The 23,304-nt window shown below is 43.3% G+C and overlaps 1 long non-coding RNA gene across 7 annotated transcripts in view; it reads left to right on the top strand.

Moving 5' to 3' along the window:
* The window catches only part of LOC147099990 (uncharacterized), a 191,672-nt gene that overhangs the window by 75,394 nt on the left and 92,974 nt on the right, over positions 1 to 23,304 (top strand). For all 7 annotated transcript variants that reach the window (XR_015073799.1, XR_015073795.1, XR_015073791.1 and 4 more), the window contains one exon: positions 15,068 to 15,166. This is a non-coding gene — a long non-coding RNA (uncharacterized LOC147099990). The remainder of the gene's footprint in view (positions 1 to 15,067; positions 15,167 to 23,304) is intronic.

Below are 23,304 nucleotides of genomic sequence, written 5' to 3'. Positions count from 1 at the left end.
TGAATCAGTGAAATATCTAAAACATCCACGTTGCTGTTTTGTTAATAACAGAAATGCACCTGCCTGTAATTAATACTGTAATAATATTCTAAGGAAAAATGGTTGGATACAACTTGTAAACGGTCACAGATTAAGCTCATCATTCAAGGGGGGGGGGGGTGGGGGGGTGAACGTTGTAAACAGAAGCTGAAACAAAGTTTTCTTAAGTGTGTGAATTCAATTCTGTGTGAATTAAAGTGGGAAGAGCTTTTAAGTGTGTACGTTTCCTATACTGTTCAAATAGTCCTTTAGTTCAGAATCTTTCATGTTTGGAGTGATGCACAGTCCTGTGATAATATGGATAAAACATTGGAACTAGGAGTCTCCAAAACTGGGAAGATTATATTTAAATAGTGATCTTGGGTAATTCATTTTCATCGAATATCTTCAAAATCCTACACTAAAATGCATAAATCTGTAGATACACAGCAATTATTTCCTCTGGTGGGAGATTTCGGAACAAAAGGGCACAATCTTAAAATTAGGAGGGAAATCAGGAAGCACCTTTTCACCCAAAGAGTAGTGGAAATGTGGAAAACCCTCTCCTGCAAAAGACTGTGGATGCTGAGGGTCAATTGAAATTTTCAAGACTGAGATTGACAAATTTATATTAGGTAAGGGTATCGAGGGATGTGGAGCACAGGCAGGTAAATGGAGTTGAGATACAGATCAGCCATGATCTAATTAAATGGTGGAACAGGCTCAAGGGGCTGATGGCCTACTCCTGTTCCTATGTACTTATTGAAAGCTTAATAATTGCTCTGTTTGCTCATTCCCTCTTCCTTCTCCTCCCATGTTGCTTTTTGAACTGTGTTTACTAATGGTTGTACCTCTGAATCATCTTCAGGATCCTCCTAAGGTCAAAAGATTTCAAATTTGGAAACAGAAAAGTAATGTATTGGAAGTCATAGAATCATAGAAATTTACAGCACAGAAGGAGGCCATTCGGCCCATCTTGTCCGTGCCGGCTGACAAAGAGCTATCCACCCTAATCCCACTTTTGTAGCCTTGTAGGTTATGGCTCTCCAAGTGCATATCCAAGTATTTTTTAAATGTGATGAGGGTCTCTGCCTTGACCAGCCTTTCAGGCAGTGAGTTCCAGACCCCCACCACCCTGTGGGTGAAAAAATTCTCCTCAAATCCCCTCTAAACCTCCGACCAATTACTTTAAATCTATGCCCCTTGGTTAGTGACCCTTCTGCTAAGGGAAATAAGTCCTTCCTAGCCACTCTATCTAGGCCCCTCATAATTTTATACACCTCAATTAGGTCTCCCCTCAGCCTCCTCTGTTCCAAAGAAAACAACCCCAGCCAATTCAATCTTTCCTCATAGCTAAAGTTCCCCAGCCCAGGCAACATCCTCGTAAATTTCCTCTGCAACCCCTTTAGTGCAATCACATCCTCTCTGTAATGTGGTGACCAGAACTGCACGCAGTATTCTAGCTGCGGCCTAACTAGCTAGCCCTTTGACTTTTGACTTGTTTCCCCATGCTGGACCTCAATGGCACAATCTGAGTCAGTCTGTCCACCAGAATGGGACTGGGACTTACCCTGCCTCTGCTGGAAGCATCTATCCAAAGGTTTGATTCGTGTATGTTATCAATGGAAGGTCGATCACAAACCCAATCACAGTTAAAGTAAAATTTGACAATATTATAGGATGTTTACTGCAAAATGGTCTGCTTCAAAGTCACACTGAAGGCAAACTGACATTTACCTGCCTGTGCTCCACATCCCTCAATACCCTTACCTGATATAAATTTGTCAAGACTTTAGGTCTTCTGAGCACCTGGAGGAGGCAGTCTGACAATACTTGTGCTTCACACCAGCTGCAGTGTAACTCCAACCAGTGCAGAGCTAACTTCCTTCAATTTTAAAAATAGAGCTTAAAACATATGACGGGCTGGAGCGTTAGTAAAAATCCATCAGTCCCACATGAGCAGTGAATCAGAGAAATTACAGCGCAGAATGAGACCATTTGGTCCATCAGATCTGTGCAGGTGCTCGCCCTGCAGCTGGACCTCTCTGCTCGAATCTAATTTCCCTGCCTTGTTCCTGTATTATTTTACTTTCTTTTCAAATATTTACCCAATTTCCTTTTAAATAGTCTCTCTCTCTCAAAAGTCACTTGTGGTAAAGCATTCCATGTTCTAATAATAATCTGTGAAAAACATTCTTGTAATTTTCTCCTTCATTTTCTAGTGATAATCCTGATTTTGTGGCCCCAGACAGGAGCAGTTATTCAGGAGCAGTACCTCTTTAGTTTAATACTCAATCATGTCTCACATGTTGCATACTGAAAACCAGGACAAGTGTACATTTGTCCTGTTTGTTATTGTCTGTTAATAATTATTTAACGGGTTATTTAGTATTTCAATGATTCGCTGCTCATATGGGCTCAATGGCTTATTTAGCTCTAATACTCTGACTGTTATAGACAAACCTTATTAACATTTACATATAGAGGAGGGTCATTTAATACATTTTCTTGGGTGCTTCAAACAGCAGCATCTAGAGAACTGGATAACGAGCAGTCAATTACTAGATTACACAACATCAAGTATGTAAAAGATACCATGGCACTGTTCAAAGAACAGCGGGGAAGTTCTCCCAGTGTCCTGGCTAACATTCATCCCTCAAACACCTAAAACAGATGGTCTGATCATTTATCTCATTGCTGTTTGTGGTACCTTGCTGTGCGCATTTTTGGCTGCTGCATTTCCTACAGTACAGCTGTGACTACACGTCATTGGCTATAAAGCGCTTTGAGACATCCTGAGGTCATGAAAGGAGCTATATAACTGCAAGTCTTTCTTTCTTTAATACAGAATATACGTAATGTTCCAATTTGCCCCCTATCTCTCTTGAAGGTGTTGACTCAACCTGTTTACAGCTGCATGGCCACTGCTTGTCCCCCAGTAGCTTGCTCAAGTGGCCATTCTTCAAACATGAGCTTTGATAGTGAGTTTTGGCAGGTTATTAAACCACGAAGGGCATCTTGGCCAAGCGAGTTCCTGTCCTCACCCACTGGCCGTGTATACTTTTCAGCACGGATCATTAGATGATGATCAGGAACAAGATCCACGATCATTCCACCTAGCTCAGGTACTGAGGCTAATTATCGCATGCCCAACTGAGCCTAGATGAGCGTGGTCAGCACAGACCGGGGGGATAGAACTTAAGATCTTCCTCATCCAAATGGCTTGATACCACACTGAACAGTGAATTTATCCACTTACTAAAGATATTGAAATTCATTTGATTAAACATTAACGGTGAAAATGGTGATTGAGTTGCCAAATAAAAAGAATTGCCAGGTAAAATTCCTTTAAAATGAGTGGTAGGCTGCTTTATATTTAATCAGGGCTGGGTGGTGTAATTCTGGTGCTGTGTACGTGAGAGACTGATTTGCTGGATAATCAACAGTCGACTTCCAGTTGTCAGTCTATTTAAATATGGATGTTTTGTCCCCTGAGATTGTTGTCATGGTAACTATTGGGGTGGGCCAAGCTACAAATAAGCAGGAACCTTGATGCAACTTGTCTTGACAAAGGGTTTCGACCTGAAACGTTAACTCTGTTTCTCTCTCCACGGATGTTGCCTGGCCTGCTGAGTTTTTCCAGCATTTTCTGTTGTTATTTTGCAACTTGCCTAAAGCAGTTTTGATGTAAACATAGAGGAGGTTGGGGGGGGGTGGGGGGGGGTGGTGGCAGTGGGGGTGGAATTGTTTTATGCAGCGACTGCCTGTTACTTTAAGAGTGCAGTTTCTATATTGGTGGTCAAACTAATTAACAGAATGCAGACCAGTAACTGTAATTTATATCATGGCCCAATTAAAGGGCCGGCTGGGATCCCTGCACTGGGGAGTGCTAAGGTAGCCTCAGTTCCTGCTCGCTCTAAAATCTCAGCTGCTGAGCTGCCACGCTGTCCAAGCCAGCAGGGAGTTTATCTTTTTTTTTATTCATTGATGGGATGTGGGCGTCGCTGGCTGGCTAGGCCTGCATTTAGTGCCCATCCCTAATTGCCCTTGAGAAGATGGTGGTGAGCTGCCTTCTTGAACCGCTGCAGTCCATATGGTGTAGGTACACCCACAATGCTGTTAGGAAGGGAGTTCCAGGATTTTGGCCCAGCGACAGTGAAGGAACGGCGATACAGGTCCAAGTCAGGATGGTGTGTGGCTTGGAGGGGAACTTGTAGGTGGTGATGTTCCCATGCGTCTGCTGCCCTTGTCCTTCTAAGTGGTAGAGGTCGCGGGTTTGGAAGGTGCTGTTGAAGGAGCTTTGGCGAGTTGCTGCAGTGCATCTTGTAGATGGTACACACTGCAGCCACAGTGCGCCGGTGGTGGAGGGAGTGAATATTGAAGGTGGTGGATGGAGTGCCAATCAAGCGGGCTGCTTTATCCTGAATGGTGTCGAGCTTCTTGAGTGTTGTTGGAGCTGCACTCATCCAGGCAAGTGGAGAGTATTCCATCACACTCCTGACTTGTGCCTTGTAGATGGTGGAAAGGCTTTGGGGAGTCAGGAGGTGAGACACTCGCCGCAGAATTCCCAGCCCCTGGCCTGCTCTTGTAGCCACAGTATTTATATGGCTGGTCCAGTTCAGTTTCTGATCAATGGTAACCCCCAGGATGTTGATAGTGGGGGATTCAGCAATGGTAATGCCATTGAATGTCAAGGGGAGACGGTTAGAGTCTCGCTTGTCACTATCTTAAACTTTTTCAACACAATTTTATAATTTTGTTTTCTTTTGGGCGTATTCTCCGCTTCTGTCCTGAAGCTGCTGATCCCCAATGGCAACGACCCCACAGGTGACTGTCCTCCTTCTGTACCTTATCCAAGTCACCATTTTTTACTTGAGCCTAGACACTGAGTGAGGGGGGGAAACATTACAGCCGAGCCTGATCCTGTCCTGGTGTGACATCCATACACACGCAGGATTCCAGCAGGGATCACTGTATAGCAATCCCCTTGTTTGGGGACACTGACGGTAACTGTGGGAGTTCCCACTGAGATCAGCTCACTGAGCACAGAGCAGAATTGGACTAGGAAACTGTCATTAGCCGAGGCATAGAATATAAGAGCAGGGAGGTTATGCTAGAACTGTTTAAAACATTAGTTAGGCCACAGCTAGAGTACTGTGTACAGTTCTGGTCACCACATTACAGGAAAGATGCGATTGCACTAGAGAGGGTACAGAGGAGATTTACAAGGATGTTGCCAGGACTGGAGAATTTTAGCTATGAGGAAAGATTGGATAGGCTGGGGTTGTTTCCTTTGGAACAGAGGAGGCTGAGGGGAGATTTAATTGAGGTGTATAAAATGATGAGGGGCCTAGAGAGAGTGGATAGGAAGGACTTATTTCCCTTAGCAGAGAGGTCAATAACCAGGGACATAGACTTAAAGTAATTGGTAGAAGGATTAGAGGGGAGCTGAGGAGAATTGTTTTCACCCAGAGGGTGGTGGGGGTTTGGAACTCACTGCCTGAAAGGGTGGTAGAGGCAGAAACTCACATCGCATTTAAAAAGTACTTGGATATGCACTTGAAGTGCCGTAACCTACAAGACTATGGACCAAGAGCTGGAAAGTGGAATTAGGCCGGCATAGACACAATGGGCCGAATGGCCTCCTTCTGTGCCATAAACGTCTATGATTCTTCTATGATTCTAATATGGCTGAGCACCCTGATAGGCAATGCATTCAACAACCGAGCCAACAGAGGACTCTGGTGCTATTATATTGCCTTGACTCCAGTCAACCACACCATTGCAATATCATTGCAATATTCTCCTCTCTACTCGTGATGTGGAGGAGCTTCTGTTTATTGGCTAGGCTAGCCTGTGCCAATCAATGATCTCCAGTCCAATTAAATGTTCCTCCCACCTGCAGGTAATTTATCAGGTGCCCAGTTGCGTTGTGGCACAGCACAGACCGCATCTCGCACAACTCATAGACGGGCTGTAGTTTTCGAGGCCTGGGACCTCCAGAGTTAAATGAGCTGTAGAATAATCCAAAGAAGTGTTTGTTGTGTTTTTATGATGCATCCTAGCAACAGTGATTGTAGTTAGCTCTATAAAGGGCTTAGATTAGCTGAAACAGGAGAATAAATGTGACCTCAAGCACATTTGCCGGTTTTTCTTTTTTCTCCCTCCCCAACTAAGGGGCACTGAGGACAATTGTCGCCCTGACTCCTTCCCCCACTCCCCCCCCCCCCCCACATCCACCCCCCCCCCCACTCCAAACTGTTGTCCGGGTTGAGGTCAGATAAATCAGCACAGGCCAGGAATAAAACTTAACACCTTCTTAGTCTGTGTGGTTCAGTTACTCACAGTACATTTATGCCCAATCACCATGACAGCAGTATTATGGGATGTGCCAGCACTGCTGAATGTTACTTTTAAGTATTTGTTTGGTTCAGTGGTAGTACTCTTACCATTGAGGCATAAGGTTGTGGGTTCAAGCCTCGCAGCGGGACTTGAGCACATATTTTAACTGATACTTCAGTGCAGTACTGAGGCAGTTTGTTACAGGTGCTGTCTTTCATATGAGACGTTAAATTGAGGATCTGACTGCCTGTTCAGGTGGTCGTGAAAGATCCCATTCTTTTGCAGCCTCTTCAGTACACATATCCATGACTGGTGGGCACTCTAGGGAATAGAGTGTCTGGTGGCACTGCTGCCCATGTCCTAACTCGCACCCAGCCCCGTTCACCCATCACCCCCTGTGCTCGGTAACCTACACTGGCTCCTGGTCCGGCAACGCCTCAATTTAAAAATTCTCATCCTTGTTTTCAAATCCCTCCATGGCCTCACCCGCTCCCTATCTCTGTCATCTCCTCCAGCCCTACAACCCTCCGAGATCTCTGCGCTCCTCCAATCCCGGCCTCTTGTGCATCCCCGATTTCCTTCGCTCCACCATTGGTGGCTGTGCCTTCAGCTGCCTGGGCCCTAAACTCTGGAATTCCCTCCTTAAACCTCTCTGCCTCTCTACCTCTCTCTCCTCCTCTAAGTCACTCCTTAAAACCTACCCCTTTGACCAAGCTTTTGGTTACCTGTCCTAATATCTCTTTATATGGCTCGGTGTTAAATTTTGTTTGATAACGCTCCTGTGAAGCGCCTTGGGACATTTTACTGCATTAAAGGTGCTATATAAATGCAAGTTGTTGTTGTTATTGGCCACTCAGAAATATCCTCAGTAAACACTTGCCCATGAGATGCTCTGGCACACTAAATGAGACCTCGTAATTTATTTTAAAAGTGAGTTTTTTTTTTGGAAGGTTTTGTGCACATCAATCTGTGGGTGTTGCTACTGGGATGTTGATGTTGAAGAGCGAAACATTTTTCCATTTTGGGTACATTGTGTCAGCATGAACCACTCCCTAGGGAGCGAATTTCCACAGGGTTCTCCTGCTTGTATTCCATAACTTCAAGAGTCACGGATAATCCCGGGAAAATGGCTTAAACAGAGTTCACGCCGTTCCGCATTTTCTGCGGCTAATCCGCTGAAGTTACAGCGGATGAGTGGTAGGAACTCCACGGAAATTCACCCCCTGTTTCTTTTCCGCTCTTAGATGCCGATCAACCTGTTGTGTATTCCAAACATTTTCTGTTTTTAAAACCCAAAGGTTCAAGAGGATAAAAATGACTGTAGATGTTAATAGCGGACAAACACTTTATGTGTTCCTATGACATGCGCTGTCTGCTATTTTAGCAGAATAGTTAGCCCATTTCAACTAAACAAGTTAGTGGCTCTGTTAAAGTATCAGACAACGGAATATCATACAAAGACAGTAAGCTATTGTCTGTTGTTATTGCTCCTTGACCCTGTCAATAAAGGTCTATTTTCTTACACTGGAAATAAGTTGTTACACTCAGCAGTCACTTAACAACAACAACAACTTATATTTATATAGCGCCTTTAACATAGTAAAACATCCCAAGGCATTTCGCAGGAGTGTTATAAGACAAACAATTTGACACCGAGCCACATAAGCAGAAATTAGGGCAGGTGACCAAAAGCTTGGTCAGAGGTAGGTATTAAGGAGCATCTTAAAGGAGGAAAGAGAGGTAGCGAGGCGGAGAGGTTTAGGCAGGGAATTCCAGAGCTGAGGGCTGAGGCAACAGAAGGCACGGCCACCAATAGTTGAGCGATTATAATCAGGGATCCTCAAGAGGGCAGAATTAGAGGAGTGCAGATATCTCAGGGGGTTGTGGGGCTGAAGGAGATTACAGAGATAGGGAGGTGCAAGGCCACGGAGGGATTTGAAAACAAGGATGAGAATTTTTAAATCGAGGCGTTGCTTAACCGGGAGCCAGTGTAGGTCAGTGAGCACTGGGGTGATGGGTGAACGGGACTTGGTGCGAGGTAGGACATGGGCAGCCGAGCTTTGGATCACCTTAAAAAAAAAGCTGAAGTGCATGAAAACGTGGTTTGAAGGAACAGGCACAGGAGCTGCGTGTTATGGTCTTGGATGGACCTGGCTCCCTTCACTCTAGGGTTTGCAATCTATTATAGTCTTATTGATTATTATCACTCCCCAAATTTTTCAGTGGTGCTGAGCGCTGACCACTCTAATATAGATGGTGTTGGTTCCATCCCCTGTTACTGCACTGTGTCAATTTTTTCATTAAGTAAACCTCCCAACCACTCCAACCCTGCTCACCTATTTTATTTCTAAACTCTGGCAATTGAAATAAAGCCAGTTAATGCACTGACACAGGGAAACATACTGTCTACTCAAACGTGCAGCTGGAGCCAATCTTGAACAAAATAAATCTTTACAACATGCAACAGCCAGGCATGCACAGAAAGTGCCTTTCTAAGAAATCAAGTTTTTGAAACCTGCATTTTTGAGTTTTTTTTCTCGTGAAATACGAGCTGACTGAGTGGCTGTTCTAAGATGATGGTTGCCTTGCTCTCTTCCTTAAGATGCTTCTTAAAACCTACCTCTTTGACCAAGCTTTTGGTCACCAGTCCTATTATCTCCTTACGTGGATAACATTCTTGTGAAGTGCCTTGGGATGTTTTACTACATTAAGTGCTGTATAGATGCGAGTTGTTATTGTTGTTGCACTGACTGGCTAGCCGTCTTCCAAGCAGCCTTGGGATTAAGTTGGTGACCAGTCGGATGTGGAATTAGACACGGGGGCCTCGCAGTGAGTAATAACTCTAATCTAGAATGTGCAGAACTCAAAATTCCAGCTTTGGTGTCAGTTTATAGTAAAGGCCACATTCTAATAATTCACATAAAGTTTCTGATTTCTGTTCAGGTCTATTTCACGCTCAGAGTCAGCGCTAAAAATACTAATGATATAATTTCAGCAACAGATTGGCATGCTGTGTGGTCTTTACTTGTTCCTAAGCTCTTTATGTAATGCACCTGACAGGAAGACAATGGATATCAAATGACCCAAAACAGTGAAGTTTTTCTTTTAAGGTCTCTGTGTCCATTGAACTAAAAGACTCATTTGAGTTAGTTCATTCCATTTACATTGCATGGACATTGTACCTGTTGGACAAGGACCAGTTTCTGCGATTCCACCTTCCCTGCCTCCATTCAGACATTCCTGCATTGTGGAACTGCCTACAGGAAACTCTTTTTTATCCGGCACCGACGGGACCGGCGTGGTGCCGGTTTATCAAAAAGTCCGGATTACAGAGAGGTATACTTACCAAGCTACGAGAGCCCCGTACACGGCCACAGGTGCAGGAGCCCCGATTACACGGCACTTGTGCAGGAGTCCCGGTTACACGGCCACAGATCCAGGAGTCCCTGTTGCACGGCCACAGGTGCAGGAACCCCGGTTACACAGCCACTAATACATAGTAAAACTTACCTGAATTTTTCCGGTTAAAAGAGAGTTTCCTGTATTATCTTGGCCAGAGACAGGAGATGGGATTGTTGAATGGAGATGAAGGACTTGATTAATTCAATAGGGTGAGAATTAGATTGTGTCCCTTGCGCCTACACAGGATTGAAGCTGTTTACTGATGGGACCTTCAGAGGGGCCTGGGTGAGATTGTTTGGCTTATTCACACATGATCTTATATACAGTGGAAGCACTAAAATGTCATGGTTAGGGTGAGTTTGATAACATCAAATTCCTCTTCAATAATTTCTGTACCAGTCTCACTTCAGAATAAAGCTCCTGCTCCCAGTTCCCCATGTAGCTCAATGGGCCAATGTACCACCCACTGAGCCATACTTACCAGGAAGGTCCAATGTCCATGATCTCAATCAAGGAAGTAGTAGGGATACTTCAAGCCAGTTAGAAATTGAGCCAGAATTCTGGCTCTTGATTGCTATTTAGTGACTTCTGCTGGAAAGTGTGTCGATGGTGGATTTTGTGTGAGCACAGGTTTGGTCTTGGCTGTGATTCCTCAGTAGAATAACCTGTCACCGCTCACTTTATTGGCTTATGCATGGCGAATGGCTATTTGGAAGCCCAACCAGGGGGCAACTAGCACCTGTGGATCCATACCCCAGGAAGACCAAATGCCAATAATAGCAGTTACATCTCCTAACTCTATTTCAGCTTACCTCAGTTAACCTGGCGATGACCAAGGATTCAAAATGCAACCTTCCTGGCTGGTACAGCTCACTATCACACCTGGTGATGCATTTACCCACTAAGCTATAAGCTGAGCTCATGAAGGCTATTTCTGAGCATTTTGGAACATAGGTAATGTTCTGAATATAAGTGAATCGGGACTCATCCCATTAAAGATCCTGAGTTAGTTACCTTCAGTCCTCCCTGTGCTGTTAGGATGAAGAATGCCAGGCAATTGACTTCCTGTCCCATTGGATGTGCTTTGCACACTGGAGGCAAACCCAGCTGAATAAATCAATTACTGAAGCACATAAAAAAAACATATGTCATGCATACTGATCTCACTTGGATTCCACAGCCAGTGCAGGCCACTAACTGAGCCCAGCCCTCCGTGCTTCACTCCACACCCCTCGCAAACGAAAAATCACTGACTTGTAAACAAGAGGCTGGAAAACTAAATGGCTCCTGACAGCAGCCTAATCTCTCATGCTAATCCCTTTCCATGATCAGCTTCATTTTCTCCATTGTAAAAAAACACATTCCTGCAAGCATCTTGGAGTTTAGAACTCATGGCTGACCTTTGTCACTGTAAAGTTGTCCGAGGGCCCTTTTCTGCAACAGATGTTAAAGCTTACCTTCAAATAGGCCAAAAAAATTGATATCACCGTCAATATCTATCCAATATACAAGGCAGTCCCACTCAACCATATGTCTTATCTCATCAGTGACTGATGGTCCTGGTTGAAGCCTGTGTTTAAGGGACACTGCATTTATTTTTAATCCTAGTTTTTGTCCCTCATCTCCGAAAGGCACTACGGAGCTTCAATATAGAGGCGTGGCTACTCAAACCCTTCTGGTACCTTATCCAAGTTGTCAGTCTTCAGGTGTGAGGCTGTAATATCGGTAAGTTATTGACCTAGATTTCTGATGAGGATGGGATCAGGCTTGCAATGCTGCACACATGTGAACTTTCCAGAAAGGACCAATGGCTGGTGATCAGGAGCGAGGACCCATGGCTGACTTTTCCCCTAACCTAGCTACGGGCACTGATGCTGTTCTGGCTGAGGTCTGGCAACCTGACATGACAGGAGGACGGAATCCAGGACCTTCCTGACAATGTTGGCTCAGTACCATATTAAGCAGTGTGCTTACCAACTGAGTCATCACCCCTGTGCTCCTGGTCCGGCAATGCCTCATTAGTAAATTCACATCCTTTTCAAAAAAAATCCCTCAACGGCCTCGCCCCTCCCTATCTCTGTACCCTCCTCCACCCCTAAAACCCTCCGAGATCTCTGTGCTCCTCCAATTCTGGTCTCTTGCACATCCCCGACGTTCATCGCTCCATCACTGGGGGCCCTGCCTTTAGCTGCTTACGCCCTAAGCACTGAAATTCCCTCCCTAAACCTCTCTGCCTCTCTGTCTCTCTCTCCTCCTTTAAGACACTCTCTGACCAAGCTGTCACCTGTTCTACTATCTCTTTATGTGGCTCAGTGTCAAATTTTGTTAAACACTCCCATGAAGCACTTTGGGACATTTTACTATGTTAAAGGCACTATATAAATGCAAGTTGTTGTTGTTCAAGTCATGTACAGCTAATGTACAATAAAATTTTAAAGTGTTGAAACACATTTTATAAAAAGTCGAAATGGAGGATTAATTCCACACAATGAGCATATAATAGGTGCTACATATTTTGGTTATTTAGACTGTTGTGCTTCACGCTGGACCCTTAAGGAGCTGTTTTTATTAAAACAACTCAGGTGAACGATAGGAGATAAATCTTAATTTGAACACACTAAGGATGCAAGAGGAGGAATCGCATGTAGAAGCTTAGGAGAAAGAGAGGAAAGGCAGCGGAAAGTAAGGAATTTCAGAATTTTGAGATCTTGGGAAAGAATAAATTAAAGTTGGGGAGACCGTGGAATTGAGAGATCGAGAGGTATTGATGGTTGTCAATGCCTTCTCAGAAGAGGTATGGATGAAATTATACAAGTGACCACTTCATTGGGCTGTACTGCCAGGAGCAGCCAGATTTCATTTAAGAGGTGACCAAGAGCACACATGGACAAAAGGAGGGCGGAGCAGACATTCTGTTCTAGTCACAATGAAGTGCTTGACCAGTTAATTGTGACCATGTTGCAGCCTCTGTCTCCTAGCAATGGAGAGGTCATCCAGTGGCAACCAGCCATAAAAATGTTGCTACAGCGATTGAAAAGCAATTAGCCAGCAATAAACGTGATTGTTATTTATAGAGCATTAAACAACAATTATGCTTTTATTTTCTGGCTTATTTCACTTCAGAGAAACAAAAATTGAATTTTAAGTGGGGATGCAGCTTTGGGGCTATTAACCCATGGGGGCTAGGCTGGAAAACTGGTTGAGTCTGTGAGTGAGTCTTTGTTTATGCTCAGTTTGCTGAACCTTCCTGCAGCCTCACTGCACAGCCGATCAAGTCCAGTTTGCAGAGGTACAGCAATGAAGGGTCAGCTTGGATATAAACTATCGCCCAGTAACGTGTCTGTTTAGAAAGTCTCTGGAGTCAGGATGGATGGATGGGTGGACAGGGCAGCTGAAACCCATTTAGAGTTGTGTTTCAATTACGTTCTAAAAATCAGATGCGCCTACTGGTGTTGCATTAACCCAACTCCATTTAAAGAGTGTGTACGGTGGTTAAAGGGGAGGTCTTGTTGTGCTGGGTATTTTTAGGGAGGTTCATTACTTGGAACATCATTTTTTTCCATTTTCTTCGGCAACTAGTTTCATTACACACACCCAGGTCAGGTAAAACACACATTTGAATCTAAGTAAAGTTCTCTCTACACTGTCTCATCAAGCACTCTCCTGCCAAGTATAGTGTGAGTTAAATATAAAACAGCAATGTGCATTTGTATAGCGCCTTTAATGTAGTAAAACTTGCCAAGGTATTTCACAGGAGCGGAATCAAACAATATTTGATACTGTGCTAAAGAAGGAGACATTAGGACAGGCGACCAAATGCTTGGTCAAAGAGGTAGGTTTTAACAAGAGTCTTAAAGGAGGAGAGAGAGAAGAAGTTGTCTGGGGGTATTCCAGAGCTTAGGGCCTAGACGGTTGAAGGCATGGCTGCCAATGGTGCAGCAAAGTTGAGGGGGATGCACAAGAGGCCAGAGTTGGAGGAAGCTAGAGTTCTCAGAGGGTTGTAGGGCTGGAGGAGGTTCCAGAGCTAGGGAGAGGTGAGGGCATGGAGGGCTTTGAACACGAGGCTGAGAATAAAGCTGCTTCTTCACTGCCCGATCAAGTTCCCTCAGGTCAAGTGTAGTGCAGAGTAAATCTCTCTCCACTGCACCAAAAATGTATCTCAATCCAAAACTCAGAAGAGCAACTCGTAGTCCAAGTTGTGACATTGCCAATCTGTAGTAAAGTCTCTTGTGCTGTGGCCCACACCCACTAGGTATTTACACGAAACTGGCCAAACTGATCTCTTGTAGGATCCAAACAGCAAACAGACAAAAGACTTTTGTCAGCTCACTTTATAGGCTCTGAACCCAGGTGCCACAGGTAAGAGCACAGTCCAACCCGTTGCACCATGCAGTTCCTTTCAGTTGAAATTAATTTCAGTAAAGGTGACATCATCACACCCTGTGGTACACAGCTGTGCTCTAGAGCTCTGCAGAGAATACTGGCTGATAAACAAGGTTTTTATTCATGAGTAGAGATTAAGTGGAGAGTTACAGCGTGTAAACCGGGCTTAGTGATATCCTCCCCAGAATTCATAGCCCAAAGAAAATGCATCCTCCTCATTACTGGGAAAAATGCAGCGCAGTTAAGTTCCACTGCAATGCAACTGCCAGTGGTCTGTCTGAGCATTGGCAATGAATTTTGTTTCTGAATAAACTATTGATCTTTTAGGTTCTGCAGGCAAGTTTACCTATTTGGCTGTTGTTGGATCATGGGGTTTGTCATAGAGTTAAATAAAAGCCTCGGAATGATGGGTACATCGGTGGCACAACCATATCAATCATTCAGTTTTTGCCATATTATTGGTTCTTGTGATAATGATGGCCCTTTAAATTAAACATTTCTTCAGACACTCACACACTCTGGATGCCTTTTTGTCTATTTGCATGTCTCTCTGTCTATGTGTATCTCTCTCATTGTGTCTGTGTCTCTCTCGCTGTCTCTGTCTGTTTCTATCTTTCTCTCTTTGTCTGTTCCTCTGTCTCTGTGTCACTGTCTGTCTGTCTGTGTGTGTGTGTGTCTTTCTCTCTCTCTCTGTGCGTGTGTGTGTTTTTCTCTTTGTGTTTCTCTCTGACTCTTGTTTTCTCTCACATGTACCCCCGCCATTATCTATATTATTATTGGTTACACACTCACAATCTGCCAGCTTCTTTAATCTGGTCACAAATATGAGTGCCAGAGTACAGGGAAGGGGGGAATCTTTAAAAATGAAAAAAAAAAGTAATTCAATGTTTGAAGTTCACATTTACCTACATTTTCTTTCCAGGTGGATTTACAGTGAGCAGTGAGATTGGAACTATCGCTAGAATCACTATGGTGATAGTGTTCATGTTTGTGCACCTTCACCTCAGGACCCCATGGCAGGGTAAGCTGACACATTTATTCTTTCTTTGCTGCTGTTGATGTGGCTGTTTTTTGTGGGTCTCAGTTTGCTGTATTTATTTTTTTGGACCAAACTGCTTTTATATATATTTTTTGCTGAATCCGCAAATAACTTGGATTTATCTGTCACCATTTCATTTGGAGAGATCAGATGCTTCTTTCCAGCGTCTATGTGGATAAGATAGGGAGTTTGTGTTGTACAGAGAGTAGACTATGACTGGCAGTGCTCAAGGTTAGCAACACGCTTGGCTGCTAGATGAAATCAAAAATGGTGAAGGAGAAGTATCTGTTACATTGTACCTGAATCCTGATAGTGTTGCAACCATTCATGCATTCCCCAAACACCAGGCATTTAAGAATATGCTCCACGTTGCTTTAAAAAATATATATATATTCAAAAGTAGCGTTGCTGCACATAATGCTGTTGTGTATATCTATAATATACTCAAAATCTTATGTCTGCATGCACTTATAGTCTAGATTCCTATGTCCATATTTATTATAGAAACTGCCTGGGAGTAATTTTAACTTTTTATCGCTGGCTGAAAAATGCACAATAGCCAATTGTTGCTTGCCCAGCAACACAAGTTAAAATCCACCCCCCCCACCACCCCAGCTCCCCCCATGTAAACGTGTCACGCTGTAATTACACTCTCCCCCCAGTGGTGCCGCTTTAGCAAGTCAGTTTTGTGTCTTTCATCTCTTCAGCCTGTACTATGCTCCCACCAACTCTACTTCTCTGCTTCCTAAATCGCAATAAGCTTTGCTGTATAACAGTAAATCTAAAATCAAAGCATCTTCTACAATTAAGGACCGAGTATCTATAACTTTAACATGGAAACTGAATTACATCTAGGGCCCTGGACCAATCATTCCCCCTGCCTCTAACCCCACTTCACCTGAAGACTACACTTGGGAGGTAAGTTTAACCAAACCCACCCAGCAGGAAACTGGACTGAAAGTAAAATCGGGCTGGGTGTAAAACGGGTGGTCAATCGGATCCCATCTGGGTGGGAATGTAAGTTGTGAGGAGGATGCAAGGAGGCTTCAAGGGATATAGACAGGGCAAGAACATGGCAAATGGAATACAATGTAGAGAAATGTGAAGTTATCCACTTTGGTAGGAAAAATAGAAAAGCAGAGTATTTTTTAAATGGTGAGAGATTGGGAAATGTTGGTGTTCAGAGGGACCTGGGTGTCCTTGTACATGATTCACTGAAAGTTAACATGCAGGTACAGCAAGCAATTAGGAAAGCAAATGGGATGTTGGCCTTTATTACAAGAGGATTTGAGTATAACAGTAAAGATGTCTTACTGCAATTATATAGGGCCCTGGTGAGACCACACCTGGAGTATAGTGTACAGTTTTGGTCTCCTTATTTAAGGAAGGATACGCTTGCCATAGAGGGAGTGCAACGAAGGTTCACCAGACTGATTCCTGGGATGGGGGGATTGTCATATGAGGAGAGATTGAGTAGACTAGTCCTATATTCTCTAAAGTTTAGAAGAATGAGAGGTGATCTCATTGAAACATAAAAAATTCTTACAGGGCTTGACAGGGTAGATGCAGGGAGGATGTTTCCCCTGGCTGGGGAGTCTAGAACCAGGGGTCACAGTCTCAGAATAAGGGACTTAGATAAGGAGAAATTTCTTCACTCAGAGGGTTGTGAATCTTTGGAATTCTCTGCCCCAGAGGGCTGTGGATGCTCAGTCGTTGAGTATATTCAAGACAGAGATCAATAGATTTTTGGACTCTAAGGGAATCATGGGATATGGGGATCGGGCGGGAAAGTGGAGTTGAGGTCGAAGATCAGTCATGATCTTATTGAATGGCGGAGAAGGCTCACGGGGCCGTATGACCTACTCCTGCTCCTATTTCTTATGTTCTTATAACTCTGTTCCAGATATATTGCTTCTGTGTATAATATAATCACACACTGCTAAAGCTTGTGAGGCTCCTGTATATATTACATAACACATTGCGTGTTACTGGGTATAATAATATAGAACACACCACGTGCTACTGGGTATAATTGTTCCAGGGATTGATTGGTCTAGATTGAGGGGGACATAGATTTAAAAGTTTTACAATAGAGCAGGAGAAACTTTTACAGAGAGGGCTGTGAAGCTGTGGAATGCAGTACCAGAGTTAGTGATTAAAGCAGAGACCATGTCAACATTAAAGTATAGGTTAGATAGATGGTTGAAATGAAGAGATATGGGAACAAGGCGGGCACCCGAGGATTGCTTGTGTGGACGATAAACACCAACATGGACTAGAATGGTCTACTTCTATGTTGTAATTTCTATATAATTCTATACATTTTGAGATGTCCCTGTCATGCAATTTTTGTCACCTTTAAAAAAATATTTAAAGAAAGAAAGACAGTCATGCTAAGCTGATTTTAGAATAACACTCCAGCAACAGAAAATACCAGAGGATGTGCCTTTTTGCAGCAGTTAAACCTTGCGATCTTAAAGAGTCAAAATGGTTCACACAATGTTCCCCCTTGGAATAATGCATTGTGCATAACAGCCACAGTGGGGGAAACTGCGTGAAGGCATTCTACAGTGCAAGATGCTATAAATGAGCATCGAAAGAACATAGTTATCATAGGGAGCAATCAGCATGGGTTTAAAGCTCAGACGTAAAAAACCTACCGGAACTATTTGAGGAAGTAACCAAGTGAGTGGGTAAGGGTAATTCAGTGTGTGTCGTTTGCTTGGTGTTTCAAAAGGTTTTCCACAAAGTCCCTAATGTGAGGCTAGTAAGGAAGATTATAGCTCATGGAATAGTTGACAAATTGGCTGGGTGGATTGAGACCTGGCTTAGTAATAGGAGACAGTAGATGGTAATTAATGGAAAATGCTCTCTCTGGGAAAAAGTAACCAGTGGAGTTCCACAGGGATTTGTTCTGGAATTCTTGGTTTGTTCATCCAGAAAGATCCCCAATCCACCCCATTGCAGCAACTAATTGGTTCTTAGATGATTGCAGGGTTTTCACCTTCATTTTACTCTAACCAATGTACAGTTTGCTTTAAGAGGGATAAGTCCAATCCCAGGAGAATACAACAGGTCTCTCACCTTAAAGGGGCAAGAGTGTTACAATTGTAAGGAGGGGTATTTTTAAAATAAAATTAAACATACTAAAATAACAAACTTAGATTGAGGGTTAGGGAGATACCACAGCACTGCCTGATTTTTTTTTTTGTTTAGGAGAGATGGAGGATGGACTTAATGTTCTTTAAAATAGAGGATCAAGATGGCTTTAGGAGAGGGGAGAACATGATAAAATAATCATGCATGAGTTCTGGATGGAGCAGGCTGAGGCCTTCTGTCACTCCAAACTTTGTTACAACGAAAGGTCATTTGGTCCATCACGTCTGTGCTGGCTCCTTCCTAGGGAAACCCACAACTAATCTCATGGCCCAGATCTCTCCCCAAAGCCCCGTGTCTTCCTCTACATTCAATGTAAATCTACTTTTCCGTTAGAAGATGCAGTTAACACACTTGGGGTAGTGACTAAAGGGTAGGTATAGTCTATTGAATGACCAAGTGTGTTGAGTGTTGTAATGGGCTCTACCTATTGCTGTCCCAGTGCCTCTCAGCTCCTTCTGTTCTCCTGTATTCATGTTTTCAATTCGTTGACCAGGGGTAATGTGGAAGAGTGCGTTCTCCAGTGACATGAAGAATGGGATGATGGTCTGCACACCTCATTTATGATATTACTAAAACAATATATTAACAAAATGGCTGCTCCTAATCAGCAGTTGGAATTCATAAAACACAGGAACAGGGCAGGATTGAAAGACTACAGGAAGTATATAAACCCTTTATAAGATTTAAGATTGTGCAGTGATTCAGTTGTTCCTTAAATGTTCCTAGCAAGTAGCCACTACAGCAGTTCATCTGAATGTATTGAACTGTCTTGGTACTCAGCAGTTTGTGTGTTAAAGGTAATGCTGTGGTAGCTGGTTAGTTTATTATAGTTGGCCTGGGCTATCAGCCAACACAAGACCTTAAAGGGGAAGGGAAACCTATTAGAAGTACCTTTTGTTCGAATTCCTCCCCCTTGTTATAAAAATATTTTTGTCAGGAGAATTTTGATTCTCATTTCCTCCACAGTGTGGGAGGTCCGGGATTGTTTCCCCCTCTCCAAACCCCAGCTGGGCTTCTCCTGGGACATCAGTGATTGGGAGCATCCTACAGCCACCCTATAGGAAAGAAAACTACATGCTATGTTGTGAAAAGGAGACATGATTACATCAGCTATCCGGATAGGGAGAATAAAAAATCAACCAGGGTTCCTGTTCCTGATTACTGTCCACTGCCCCCTGCTGGAAAAAGTGTCTGTGTGCAGGCAACTGATGACAACGCTCTGCGATGCCCTTGATTGGCAAATAGAGCAACAGCAATTACTATCTGTACTCAATTAAGAGCAGCCATTTGGGTGGAGTACTGAGACCGCTTAGTGCCCATGGCGCTACATTCAGTGTCACTCCCTTCGGAAGAGGAGGGGGGAAATTGGGCAGGTGGACCATGGGATAAGACTCCTTGTACGAAAGTGTAATTATGGGTCCCTGTTTTAAGGGAAAGGAGCTCACACACAACCTCGAGTGCTACTTTTCTGCAACAGGTATTTTTTATAGATGCTATTTCCAAACCACGGGAAAATATATTTTGTTTTTTGTTTTTAATCACTCCTGGCTCAATTAATTTTTTTTAATAATAGAAGTTAAATAAAAACTTGAAATAGGTGGGGTCTGCATGCATTCACCTGCTTCCGATGCAAAGTCTGATTAGTGTGTTTTCATTTGGCCTTGTGCTGTCAATATAAATAAGTGTGTTTTTTAACATTTAGCGAATCAATTATATAAAATGCTTCCTGTAAATGGCTCTTAATTAGAGATGAGCATTAATAAATGGTTTTGTTAAAATACAGCTGCATCTCCCTCACGAAGAGGACCCTTTCTCATCTTTTATGTAGGTTGGTGCCACTAGAGAGATAAGAGGTACTTTACTCGTGGATCAATGAGGAGTCTATTGTGGAAGCTGTAGAGATGGGTAGCATGCACCTCGTTCCCACAGGCTTCCCGAGACCCATGCTGGGCCAACCACTACACTCTATGTGTCACTTGTTAACATTCTAACTCCATTTATTCTGAAGTGGCGGGGGAGGGGAGAGTGAGGGGAAGGGGGTGCTGAGCTCAAGCACCAGCTCCACACTCAGGGGATTGATTGTTCTTATCATTATGAAGCAAATTAATTTGATTGGCTCCTGCACTGGAGCAATGTTAATGTAGTCAGAGTTGGACACAAATGATGTCATAGCTTAGCTGGGAGAAACACGGATAGGTGTGGAAGAACCAGCTTATAGGGGTTTATATTATTCAACTATTTTAGAAATTCCCCATATATGCCATTAACCCTGTTGAAAGATCAGAATTATAAGAAATGTCTAATGTTGATCACCTTTTACTGTTATTCAATTTAGCAAAAAATACAGATCTACGACCTTGAGCCTTCTATAAATACAAGATAAGAACATAAGATGTCGGCCCCTCGAGCCTGCTCCACCATTCAATAAGATCATGGCTGATCTGATCTTGGCCTCAACTCCACTTCCCTGCCCGTTCCCCATAACCCTTGACTCCCTTATCGTTCAAAAATCTGTCTATCTCCGCCTTGAATATATTCAATGACCCAGCCTCCACAGCTCTCTGGGGAAGAGAATTCCAAAGATTCACGACCCTCTGAGAGAAGAAATTCCTCTTCATTTCTGATTTAAAAGGGTGCCCCCTTATTCTTAGTTGTTACTTAACCATTACTTCCTAATTTATCTCATTCCTAGTCTTTTCAACACTGGTGGTGTAATGGAATTTGGCCCCTGATCTTTCATCTAGGTTTCTCAATATGTAAAATGAGAGACTGATTACAATTAGAAAAGATAATTTGGTCCAACCAGCAGACTCGACTGAACTCTGAATGACAAGCCATTCATCTCCCTCCTTCTCAAATGTGACGTTTGTAAACTTCCATCAAGTGCCCCCAGGTCAATTGTAGCATAGGTTAGATGCATTGTAAAACTTTGATAGAGCAGCACGGTGGCATAGTGGTTAGCACTGTTGCCTCACAGCGCCAGGGACCCGGGTTCAAATCTCGGCCTCGGGTGACTGTCTGTGTGGAGTTTGCATATTCTCCCTGTGTTTGCGTGGGGGTGCTCCGGTTTATGTCCAAAGATGTGTGGGTTAGGTTGATTGGCCATGATAAAAATTGGCCCTTAGTGTTAGGGGGGATTAAATACATGGGGATAGGGCTTGGGTGGGATGGCTGTTGGTGTAGGGACCGGGTGCTAGGGTTTGGATGATCAGCCATGATCTCGTTGAATGGCGGAGCAGGCTCGAAGGGCTGAATGGCCTACTCCTGTTCCTATCTTCTATGTTTAGCCCTATGAATTTGTCTCATCCTGCAGTACAACATGAGTTAGCTGCAAAATAAAGATCCTTCTACACTAGCCCATCAGGTACACCATTGGTTAGTTGAAACCATATTTATGGCCTTTTTAAGATTCAGTTTAATGGAAATTAATGTTAAATTATTGACTTTTATGCTTTGGAAGCATTGCTACTTAGACCTGTGCTGAGCCATAAACTCCTTTCACTTAGCATCCTTATGGCCAACCGGGATTGTCATCCCATCATACTAGGTAACTTCTCTATGTATGCATGCGACTGAGTAGATAACTATTGAAATACAATTTCCCATGGCACTGAAGGTGTATTATGCTGCAATTCAGGTCTGTAGCTTGCTAGAGATGGTGTTACATTGGAAGTGTGATATCCAGCAGTTGTCAGGAATTTAGGTTGAGGAAAAATGAAGACATTTGGGTTCATTTTCTTTGGAAAAGAAGTGATGTAATTGAAATCTTCAAGATTATGACAAAATTGATCCAGGCAAATTTTTCATCCTGGTGAAGGGGTTCAAATCCCAGGGCACAAGTCTGAGTTTTTTCACCCCAGAAGGTAACAGAGTTGTGAAATAAGTTACCACAGAAGGACTTTGAACTTAAAAATGGGATCAGGAGATGATTAGGTGTGTTTCTGGAGAGAAAGGTTTGAGTTGTATGGTGAGAAGGTGGATAGATGGGATTGATCCATGAAAAAGGGACAGACCTGGGTGTAATGGTCTTTTCCTGCTCCAAAGATCCTTGTGCTCTTGTATCAAACTGCACCGCAAACTTTTGGGGAGACTGTAGATTGTGCAGACTGTAAGAGAGGGTATATTATTGGTTTGTACAAACTCCAAACTTAAGGTGTCCTTTAATAAGCAGGAGTGGAAATGTGTGCTGTTATTGTGAGTGTAGCTGGTTGATATATTTGACATTCAACCTTATCATCCTGTTATCCAGCCTTGCTCCAGTTTAACTAGTTAGCTCATTCTCACTCCTCTTGTATCGCTTAACCAGCGGTAATGGCAAGTGACCGCAGGCTGTCCACAATTATAATTAAGGTGGAGTTGTCCTTTTAGTAGGTTTAAAACATTGTCTAAATGAGCTTAATTACCATAATTATGCAGTAAATTAACTGAAAGGGAGATTTGGTGTAGGACAAAATGTTTAGCACCTCTGAATTCCCACTGTAGGAAGATGAAATGCAATCAGGGGTATTCATGAAAGGCTGCAACCCCCATTATTAATACATAGATGTGTGTTCTGAACACTCTGTGTGCTCGTCACTGATGTTTAAAGAGAAAATGAGTGATGAGAACGTTGTTCCCATGCTAAATCCTGCTGTCTGTTCAGCCCTGTTTTGTTTTACTGTGCTCAGCAATATCTGCCATTTGACTTTGTATCGAGGCAGTGATGCTTTTGTTGCATGTATACTGTACTAACATCATTGGGAAACCTAGGTGAAGGGATAAGGCAAGGTACCACCAAGGCTGGGAAAAGTAGAAGAGAAGATGAGTTAAATCTCAAAGTAGTGATTAGGTGACACCAAAGATTGGGTTTTAAGGAAAGGAAAATAGTGCTGAGGCATTCCACAGTTTTGAGGTCTGGGGAAAGAATGAGTTAGAGTAGAAGACAGTGTAATAAGTGTTAGCAACAACACAATGATGATACA

Source organism: Somniosus microcephalus, chromosome 27 (assembly GCF_052327205.1).
Source record: "Somniosus microcephalus isolate GS21.2 chromosome 27, FLI_Smic_1.0, whole genome shotgun sequence".
In the NCBI taxonomy this organism is placed as follows: domain Eukaryota; kingdom Metazoa; phylum Chordata; class Chondrichthyes; order Squaliformes; family Somniosidae; genus Somniosus; species Somniosus microcephalus.
Note: the sequence above shows the minus strand (reverse complement) of the source record. Positions and strands in the feature narration are given on the sequence as shown.